The sequence below is a fragment of the Aquila chrysaetos genome, chromosome 19, assembly GCF_900496995.4.
Source record: "Aquila chrysaetos chrysaetos chromosome 19, bAquChr1.4, whole genome shotgun sequence".
Classification (NCBI taxonomy): Eukaryota; Metazoa; Chordata; class Aves; order Accipitriformes; family Accipitridae; genus Aquila; species Aquila chrysaetos.
The window spans coordinates 10,162,693-10,172,907 of NC_044022.1; positions in this window are offsets into that span (position 1 = coordinate 10,162,693).

Consider the following 10,215-nt stretch of genomic DNA (forward strand, 5'->3'; position numbering starts at 1 on the left):
TCAACTCAAAACAGGTAATCTGTGCACTGGAAGATGCCAATTTGAATGAGGTCTCCTCTAGGGACAGTTACTATCATAAGCCGGTTCATGAACCAAATGAAATGAAATCTTGGGGAAGCCCTTCATGAACATGCAGCTCTAAGTACCATTAGCAAACAAATTCAAGCATTTACTTGAATCTGATGATCAAACTACCCTCATAAGCAGTAGGTGTTTTCTCCGTTCCAGTCACAAGACAGTATTACTCAAAAGCCAAACAATTCTGCGTGTAAGTTATCACCTTCAACCTTCTCAAGCAACTATGGTCCACTATCAAATGTGTTTGCTGTATTAATTTAATACTAAGTTACACCCTGCTTTGATGACATGCACTAAAGTGTAATAGCTGTCAAACTGGATCTGTTAAGTAGGTTACTAGGTGCAGTTGTCACCAGTTCCTTGATGGATTATCTTGTTAAGGAAGCCATTATAAAATCACTTCTGACAGGGTATACAAATTATATTCACATAGAAAGGCCAGATTCTGGTCCCACTAGAGTAAATGGCATAGGATTTTTGCTGAGTGCATTCATATTTGTAACAAAAAATAAAGTCTAGAAGGTTACCTGATCCAATGAAAAAATTAAGTGAGGGAAAACCACCTACTGTTCATAAGCAAATGAAAAATTACCTTGAATATCTTTGGGTTTGAGACACAGGACATCTAAGAGTAGCTAAGCAGTTTTCTACTTCTAGGGACCTTGACAAGTTGTCCCCTAAATCAATTCCCTTGAATCACTTCATCATTTGCCAAGACTAGACAAAAACCTAAAGCAAGTAAGAAATTATATGCAAAACTAGTAAAGTTATGCAGAAGAAACTTTTATTGTTTGCCAGTTAGGTTTATTTCTTATTGTTACACCATCAAGTACAATTTTAACAATCTATGCCCAGATATGAAGAGCCTAATGAATGTGGCTGATAAACTGTAATTTTCAGGGCAACAGGAGCAACATCAACTCTCAATGAACTCATAAAATTGCCCTTGAAAATTACATCGTATCAGATTGTAGTCTCCTACATGTTTCTGAGAACAAAATGATCTGTTCCTAAACAATTCTCAGTTCTATAGAAAAAGAGAAAATATGTAATGATATTGGTCACTTAAGTAACCCAATTTAATAAGTGAATAAAGTCAGACATTTTCTGGGGCTTCTTGCTTAAAACGGATTGACTTCTATTGCAAAACTGTGTTAATTAACTATTTTATTAGTTTTGGACTTTTTGAAGTTTATCACTACGCTACATTGTCCCAAGTTAATAAATGGTTAAAATCCCTTTCCCATAGCTCACCAATTTAATGGGAAATAAATATTTTCTAATTAAATAAATATATTCTCATAGTGCCCAAAGACTTAAAGTGGGTTGCCTGAAAAAGAAGACAGAAAGAACTAAGCTAAGGCTCTCTTTCACACAAGAAATATTGTATATTGGATTGAATCAAAATCTGTAAAGTTTCTCCTCTTTCCATTCTTGAAAAATCATCAATTCATGAAGAATCAATTGTTCATTGCTGAGACAGTCTTTCCTTTGGGAAAGAAAACAAGCAAAGAAAACAAATCCTGAGTGGCAAAATTAGTGCTCTGACTTCACAAGAACACTTGCTCCTGGTATGGAGCTGGCAGATACTTGCTTAGCATCTCAAGATCTGAGAGCCAATGCACCTTTCCTGGCATTTCTCTATTCCCAAGCAGAATTCACTCACAGTAGAGAAACTAGTCCCTGTATTTTCAGTTAGGTTAGCACTTATTACAGGGTCCTCTCTGTTCTTCCAATGAACAATGATGTCATGTGTTTATAGCTACCTATTTGTATAACAATGTACATACATTTGTACTCCTCCTATATTGTCAAACTAATACTTGTCTGGATTTAGCTTTGCATTTTAATTTAATACAACATTACATGCAATTACTTTCTGTAATAAATTTTAATTTGGAGTACTGATGAAGAATGAAGGCCTCTGGCAACATCTGGCTCTTAAAACTGGCCTGAGCACCTTTCAAAAGCTATCTTGTGAGTTGGCATTAGGGCCTACTTTCAAAGAGAATTCATACTACTTACACAGCTTTTTGATTGCTGTTTCAAAGTCTTTGAAACCAAGTTGCAATATCATCAGTAAATCTAGGGTGGGTTTCTTCTTGTACTTTATGTCATCTTCTTCATTCAAGGATTTTGAATCTCGCTACATACAAGGCAAAAGTTTTGGTGAAACAGCATCTCCTGGCTTAATCAGCACAGGCATTCTTTCCTTCTCTTTTATGTACCTGATTTTATCTGTCTAGCTGATCTAACAGCATTAACCACATTTAAAAGATTTATTTTAAAATATTTTAGTTATTTTTTGCACTTGATAAAAAATAGAGGATAATATGCTACATGATAAGAAAGATTAATAAATCAAAATTAAATAAAGTCTTTTCTTGCGCTGATTAATTTAAAAATTCCCATTACCTGGGACTGGATCTACAGTGTGAATATGAAAGTTACCTATCAGGTCTTCCCATTACTGACAAAGTCAAAGTAGTACACATGCTGCTACAATATCTAACTGGTCATGGGACAATTTAGGCTATCCAGAAATAAAGTAATTGACTAAGTTATCTAGTAATCTCTGATTTAAGAAACAGAGATTCTGCTTACTTAGCAAAGTGATGGACATTGCATAAAAATACAAAGGGACATACATATCCATTTAAAAAGGGATTGATCAAGAGATTCAGTTGCATGTCTTCAGCTGCCATTGAAATCAGTGACAAAACTTACCTTGTTGACAGTGGGTATTATTTCCTTCTTCTTACATTATTCTTTAAGAAATGAGATATTCTGGCAGGGAGGATACTCACCAATGTTCTCCTTCCTTGAATGTTCATGATTCAATGATAATTTACACTCTTAAACTATTCAGTAATGGAAGTATCATACTAAGCAAATATAAAATTTAAAAAACAACCCACAACCACCTTTTTTCTGGTTCTGTGGACAGAAGTCAGCAGAGTAATCAAAAGCCCTGAACACTGTCATCTCACTTTGGTACATGTTTAAAAACTAGCAAGGAAGGGGGAATTCTCTGTTTTGCCCCCTGTAGTGTTCAGCAGTACACCGATTTCTTTGTAGTCCGTCTTTTCAAGGGCGATAAACACAGAGCAGTTGCATTTCACAGTGATTCGTTTTCCGAAATAGTTGTCTTTACGCCCTCGTAGCTCTCTTTGGCAAAGAAATTTTCTGAGTCTCTCTTTAATTTTCCTCCTGAGAAGCTTGCAGTGGCCTTGATCTCAGGTTGCTGCAGGCTGGGAGGGCCGAGCTCTCTCCAGCAACCCCTGCCAGGGAGCCTGTTGCTACAGGAGACTGCCCACTCTGCAAACACCCACTTCTCCCCACCGAGAGCCACCCACGCCGGCTGCCACTAAGCCCTTCCCTCCCTGCAGCCGGCTGGATTTGCTGTGGCAGTGCCAGCTCCTAGGGAGCCACCCTCTCCTCTTTTCTTGTTCCTCAACGAAAAAGGCAGATTTCTCCTCTCATTCCCTGCATGCTGCTCCGTGGGACACCACTCTTACCGGTGCTTCCTTACCACAAGCTCGACCTTAAATTTGGAGCCGACTAACAAAGCTCTTACCTCGTCTGCTGGAAACCGCTGTTCCTACAGGCTGCCCGTCAGGGGCGGGAGGGGGGGGGGGCTAGCGACTCGAACACGCCGTGTTTACCGTGGGTTTGAACACTTATTTAAACCATCCCTTTCCGGGGGGGGCTGTCAGCGTCCCTCACCAGCGGAAGACCGCCACGGTTCCCGAGAGCCGGCTGGCCCGGGGGCGGCGGGCCCTCAGGGAGCGCTTCCCCGCCGGAGGAGAAGCCCGGCCCGGCCCGCCGTGGTTGGCGGCGGCCGCAGGCCCCTCCGCCTGCGGGGAGCTCTCGCTCCCTCTCCCGCTGCCGCCCTGCCTTACCGGTCGTGTTCCCCGTGAGGGGAGGGCGGCAGGCCCGCCCCGCCGGCCGCGCTGAGGCGCCTGAGGCGGGGACGGGCCTCCGGAGCCCCCAGCCGACCGACCCAGCTTGGCGGGAAGCACGTTTGTCATGTAGTGACAGGAATTTCAGCTTGAGAAAATACCTGTCTGTCAGACTGAGTGGGGGAAATAAGTGCCGTGGAAAGATAAATGAATCCAGAAATGTAAAATGGAGGTCGTTTCATCGTTCAGGCATTGGGATAGCTTTCTGTGGTCTTCAGGAAAGCTGTTAAGATTTTTGAAGGAAATACTATGTTTGATAAACGAGGGTGAGTGAGTGGACAACCCTGGGATTTTTCAGTAATTTTTGAGCTTTTAATACAGTACAAACATTTTTAAAAGCACCACCTTTTGTATACTCAAAAGTACAGACCAAAATGAGAGGTGGGAACCGTGGATCTTAAATAATCAGTTTTCCCCTTAGGGCTTTCTTAAGCCAATACATTTTGGAAAGTAAGCAGTTTTATAGATGAGTGGGTTTTATTTTTGTATATGGTGGAGTTTTGATCACATGTTAACAAAGAAGAAAAAAGAGTATGCAGGTAAAATAAATCTGTTGGCTAGAAATAACTCCCTGAAGCCAGATACTTGGATGGGTGATGTCAGGCAATGTTTTTAGCCAGAAGGTCTAAGCATAGGTAATTAGCAACAAGAAATACTGACTCAGCGTGCATGCCATCTCATTAACATTTTGGATAATTTTCTACATTTAATTTTCTGATGTTTTGTTCTGGAGATGTTTACACATAGTAGAAAATCTTGTGTCCTTCCTCACATAAACCCTTGTTCTCTTTTTTCTCTGCTAGTGAGGTTTATGTAGGTATCATCACTGATAGGGCTGTTCCTTGCTGACTGAAAAATGTGTAATCTCATTAGCAATAATGGAAATCAAGTTTAGGCATCAAAAAAAGAAAAGATCATTAGTAATTTAATCACTGCCTGTGATTAATCCTGCTGAAGCAGAAACGTTGATAGCTTTTTCTTTTAACCAGAGGGTGTATCTTTTGTGTTGGTCCAGTGATAAGAGGAAGCATGTTCTATTTTATGAGGATCAGAATCATAGTATTTAGACTTCTAAAAGTCCCTTTAGCTCATGCTTTTTGTGTCACTGATAATGCAGATTTATTCATTGCTAGATACTTCTCCCAGTCTAGTGCTTAAGTCTTCCAGGAACTATTCTTGATTTTCAGTTTAAGTGGTGTTTTTTCTTGCTTCTTACCTTTATTGCTGGTTTTAGCAATAATTTTTATTTGTCTTAAGGAGGTCTTTTCCTCCCTGTACTAAGAAATGTCCATCCCATTTATGTTTTCAAGTAATCAAGATTTTATTCTGCAAATCTTTCTCTCAATTTGAATCCTTTCTGCTGCTTTTTGGAAAAGATGCACTCCTGCTCTGATCATTTTGTGTGATACAAGCCTCAGTCACCAAATGTGGCCACAGGCAGGAACAGTACTATGTCCAGCTCTGTTTGTCCCAAGTCAGATTTGGTGAAAATGTGTGATAGGATTTTGTATTCCTTTAGCCATGTTATTTTCCTTGGTTTTTACTTGTTGGATTCTTCAATGCCAGCTTGATCTCTGAAAAGTTCATAGGAGTGATTTGCAAAGACAGTTACAACTGCAAGTCATGTGCACAGCCAAACTAGTTTAATTGTACATGTAGTCATGGTGAGTGACCGTGGGAATGATCTGCTTGCAGTTACAAATGACCTTTAAAAATGAGGTCTTTTATCTCACCTTGTATCACCTTGTAACAGTTATGAGTATAGGAGGCAGTAGAACAACATAGATATGTGGTGCATTTATAGATGACAAGGGGTTCCTGTGGAAATAAAAAAAAGGTCTGTAATATGTAATTAAAGACCATGTCATTGTATACAGGATAAAATAGGTTGAATCAACATTGGATAAGAAATCATGTGTATCCTAACCTTAAGGATGATAACAGAATTATTCCCAACTCCTACTGGTATCCTATTCAGCCTCAGGTCCACCTCTCCTCTCCTTTCTGCTGTCTAGTGATACCTAAGTCTGTTTTCTGGATCAGCTCTAGTGAGAGGCCGCTCACAGACCTGCTCCCTCCTGCTTTGCTTTCCATTATCCCTTCTTGTTTCCTTCCATGCACTTCTGTGTATATTCTTTTTTTTTCTTCAGGATCATGTACTTCAGAGCTCATTCTTCCATAAGTCAGGACTGTCCTACAATGCTTGCTTGTCCAGTGGATGACTGTAATGCATCAATTATGCATGTATCCTCTGTTATTACTTAGAAAGCTGCAGTCTCTCTCTGCAGTGTCAATCTCACTTTGTTGTCTTTGAATTATTGGCCATTATGAGACAGAATACATGGAACAGAGGTCCTATTGAAAACTGTCTGGAATCATTTACTCTACCTTTTACTTACGTCTTTAATGCCAGTTTTTAATCTACTTTCACTCCCATGGCAGATCTCAAAGTCCTTACAGAATTACAAAATACCATTGGTTTTTGACATTATATCCATTGCTGAGAACTCACTGACAAGCATCAAGGAGAAGAAAATAATCTAGAAGCTCAGGGCAGTTACCCTAATATGCTGCACTGCAGTGTTTCAGAACATCCCGGCTCTTCTACCACTAGACACAGATCAACCCATGGATCAGTGGGGTTTATGGTATTACATACCCTCCTTTTTGTTTTAGTCCATAGTGTGAGGTGAAGGACACATTATCGGGACTACGGATACAGAGGAACATTAGGAGAACAGCGCTGAATTGCTGGAGGAAAGCATTCTTCAAGAGTCACTAGTAGTTACTGATGGCTAGACAGGAAGTCAGGGAAGGATTTGGATATGATGACCTGATTTTATTTAAAAAAAAAAAAAGCTGTTGGGTAGGATTAAAACATTATTTTTAGGAGTAGCTCTGTAAATCTGAGCTGGAGAAGAAGAGCTGAGTTTTACTCAGTGTTTTTTTTTTTCAGGACAAATAAATCGAGGGATCTAGATGCTCTATTGCAACATCCTTTCTAAGTAATGAATGTGGGACTGTACTTTATACCGATATCCATTTCTCTCTAAAAGCTCTTTCACTATCAGCTTATTCTAATATAAACTATTTCTTCTAACATTGTGTTCAATTTCTCTTACACAAATACAATTTATTAGACTATTTCAGAGACTGTGATTCTTAAATTCTGTAAGGTTAGACATGGGAAAACCTGTTCACAGCTTTTTTCCAAAACCGTAAAATACAAAGACTATGGCTTTTTTGGTGTATTTGCACTTCTCTACAGGATTTGCATATATTTCAATACAACAAAGAACTTACAAGTTTTAGAGGAACAGATACTGCTCTTCTGGTGAAGAGCATTTACCCTCAGGAGATGAGGGCTGTACAAGTTGCACAGTACAGTGCAAAGTCAGATACTTGCATTCTACTAGTGGCTTGTTATGTCCTACCAGTGGCTTGTCTTACTGTTTTCTATTTGTGGCATAGTGTTGTAAAACAAGGGTCATTACAGTAATATAAATCAGGCAGTATTTTTGATTGCCCCCAGTCTTTTCTCGGTCCCACAGTTACAGGTGCATTGTGAAGTTGAAAACTGAAACTGTGATCCAAGGGAAAACAAAGGTGAACATCAAAGTAAAGACAAACAAAACAAAAGTGAAGAAAGAAAGGAAGAAACTAAGCACATGGAAGGCAGCTGTCTTTTAGAAGTAATTATAATGGACTGGAACTCATTTCTTACAAGCCACCTGAAAGCTGTTTGATAATTATAAAAATATTTATAGGCCAAGTGGACTTCCTTTGCTTATTTCTGGGAGACTGTAGATGTTGTATTCTTTAAGCAGCTTTGTCTACTTGCTAGAAACCTCATTATGTTTTGCATGTTTTCTAGTTTCTCTAGTAAAGGACCTAAACCTGATCAAGTGCCTGTTTCTGCAAGTACTACCAAGTAATTGAAACAGAGTATTCACAGTAATAAACTGTTTCTGACTTAATTTCTCAGTAGGATGGAACCATTGTAGATTATTATTTTTCTACTTGCAGGCAGAGTTGCTAGTTGTTGCAGCAGGTGCTTTCATCAAATTCAGACTAAGTGCTGTAAGTATCATTTTACGGTACATGATATTCACTGTGGTATTCATTCTGGATGGAAAAAATTGCCACTGCATCAAAGTATTAAGTATACTTGCATACATTAAATGTATTCAACTAAGCAAGTCAAGGTGGATAAAACTAGATTCCTAAATCCACAATCTCTGCAGTCCTAAGCACTTGTCAATCTTACTGACTCAGAGATTTGTGGGTGGTCTGCTTCTACTAAGAGCACAGCTTTTTTTTATCTCAATCTTAGTTTTTCTGTTGATTTCAGTTGAGCCTGTTTTTTATGGCAGACTTTTAGTGGCCAGATTTATTCCACCTGTCTGGTCACTTAGCAGAGATACATCAGCAAGGAGCATAGTTCTTCAAGGTCCCTGTGTAGTGAACAGGAAGAATTTGGTATCTTTGTATGGCAATTAATATCTTAGCTGTTGTAAAATTGCTCTGGGGAAGTACCTTTCTAGCTCTGGTAGCTACAGAGCAAGCCTATAGTGCACAGGCTTCTGACTTAGATACTACAGTGAGATTTGAAAAATCGTATGAAATGCTTAAATATTCTTTTACTTGAAATGTCTTGATACGTGCATCTGCTTTGATTTAGGCATAAAATACTTGCCTCTTGATTTTTGATATTTAAATAAGTTGAAATATCATAGTCCTATGTAAATGTCTCACGCTTTTAAGGTAATTAAGAGCTAAGAATTATGGCTACAACACTTGAAATTGCTGGAAGGGAGCTAATTTATTGCCAAAATTATTGCCCAGCTGTCTGGCGTTTTTACTAAATTTCTGCTTTCTTCCATAATTATTTGGTTTCTGTTACAAACCTTCTCCTTATTTAACTTTGCCTTACGAAGAAAACGTCATTAGTATATCTTGCACCAATTACAGATGAAGCTAATGAAGCATTAGACACAACTTAGACTTCTGTTCAAGTTATAGTGTAGAGGCCAGGGTGAAAAGTTATTTTATTTTTTACAAGATGATGCCCTTCAGTAAGAGTTAGCGTGAAGTAAGGAAAGAGTATGTAGGTAGGAATTAGAGAACCATTTCATAACTTTCTAGAGAAAAAAATACATGTACCATCTGTGCAGTGAGTTAGAACTTCAGATGAAAGTACTTATGAAAGGCAAATATTTTGTGCTGGACTTGTCATTGCCAACATGAATCAGGATTTATTTCTGAAGTTCAGTGGTCGTTGCTCCAGACACAGGTGGTGTTCATCTTTGAGAAAATAAGCAAATACTAGTCACTCTTATCCTGTAGGTTGACACTATCTAACAAAAGTGTCTTTCCACAATGAAATATCATATGCAATTATTGCCAAGAACCCTCCTCTATAGCAATACGTAGCAAGGCAATCAGTCAGCTGAATCCCAAAGCCTGAACAGTCCACTAAAGCATGGTTTGAAATATGCAACTGTTGCAGTCATCAAGATTTCTGTACACTTCATCTACACTTTTGAATTACTCTAAGAATTAAATGGTTTTATTGTCTTCTATTGTTTGCATATGGTTTTGCTAATCAAGGTCGTAATATAAGTGCATGTGGATTTGGTGTATTTTAGAATTAAGTTTATTTTGTTCCTGACTGTACTTTTTGAAGAGAAACAGACAATCTCATAAAGGTAAATGTGATTCTTTGCAGCACTTTCTTTCTGTCTATATTTAGCACTTCAGTATTAGGAAATGTGTGTCTTCTTGTACATAACAAAAAATGTCGCAGAGGCCAGACATCAATACATGGGAGTGATCTCGTGAATCTTTCAGGAAAAACAGCTGGTTCATATTATGCGACAAGCATAAATCACTCTCAGACCATAAAAAAATTGAGCACTCTACAAAAGGAAGCTCTAATTTTCTTCTTAATGGATGATAAAGCATTATTTCAGTAAATTCTAATTAGTTTATAGAGAGACTTGGAAGACCAACATCAAAATAATGAGTTATTAATAAATTGGATATGTTAAATGCATTGTGACAGCCAGCATTTAAAGTAAATTACTTATTTTATATATGGAACATGTTGTAACAGCCTCCTCCAGCTAAGAAATCCATTAAACTCTTTGGTCTATAGTCAATCGGATCAATGCTT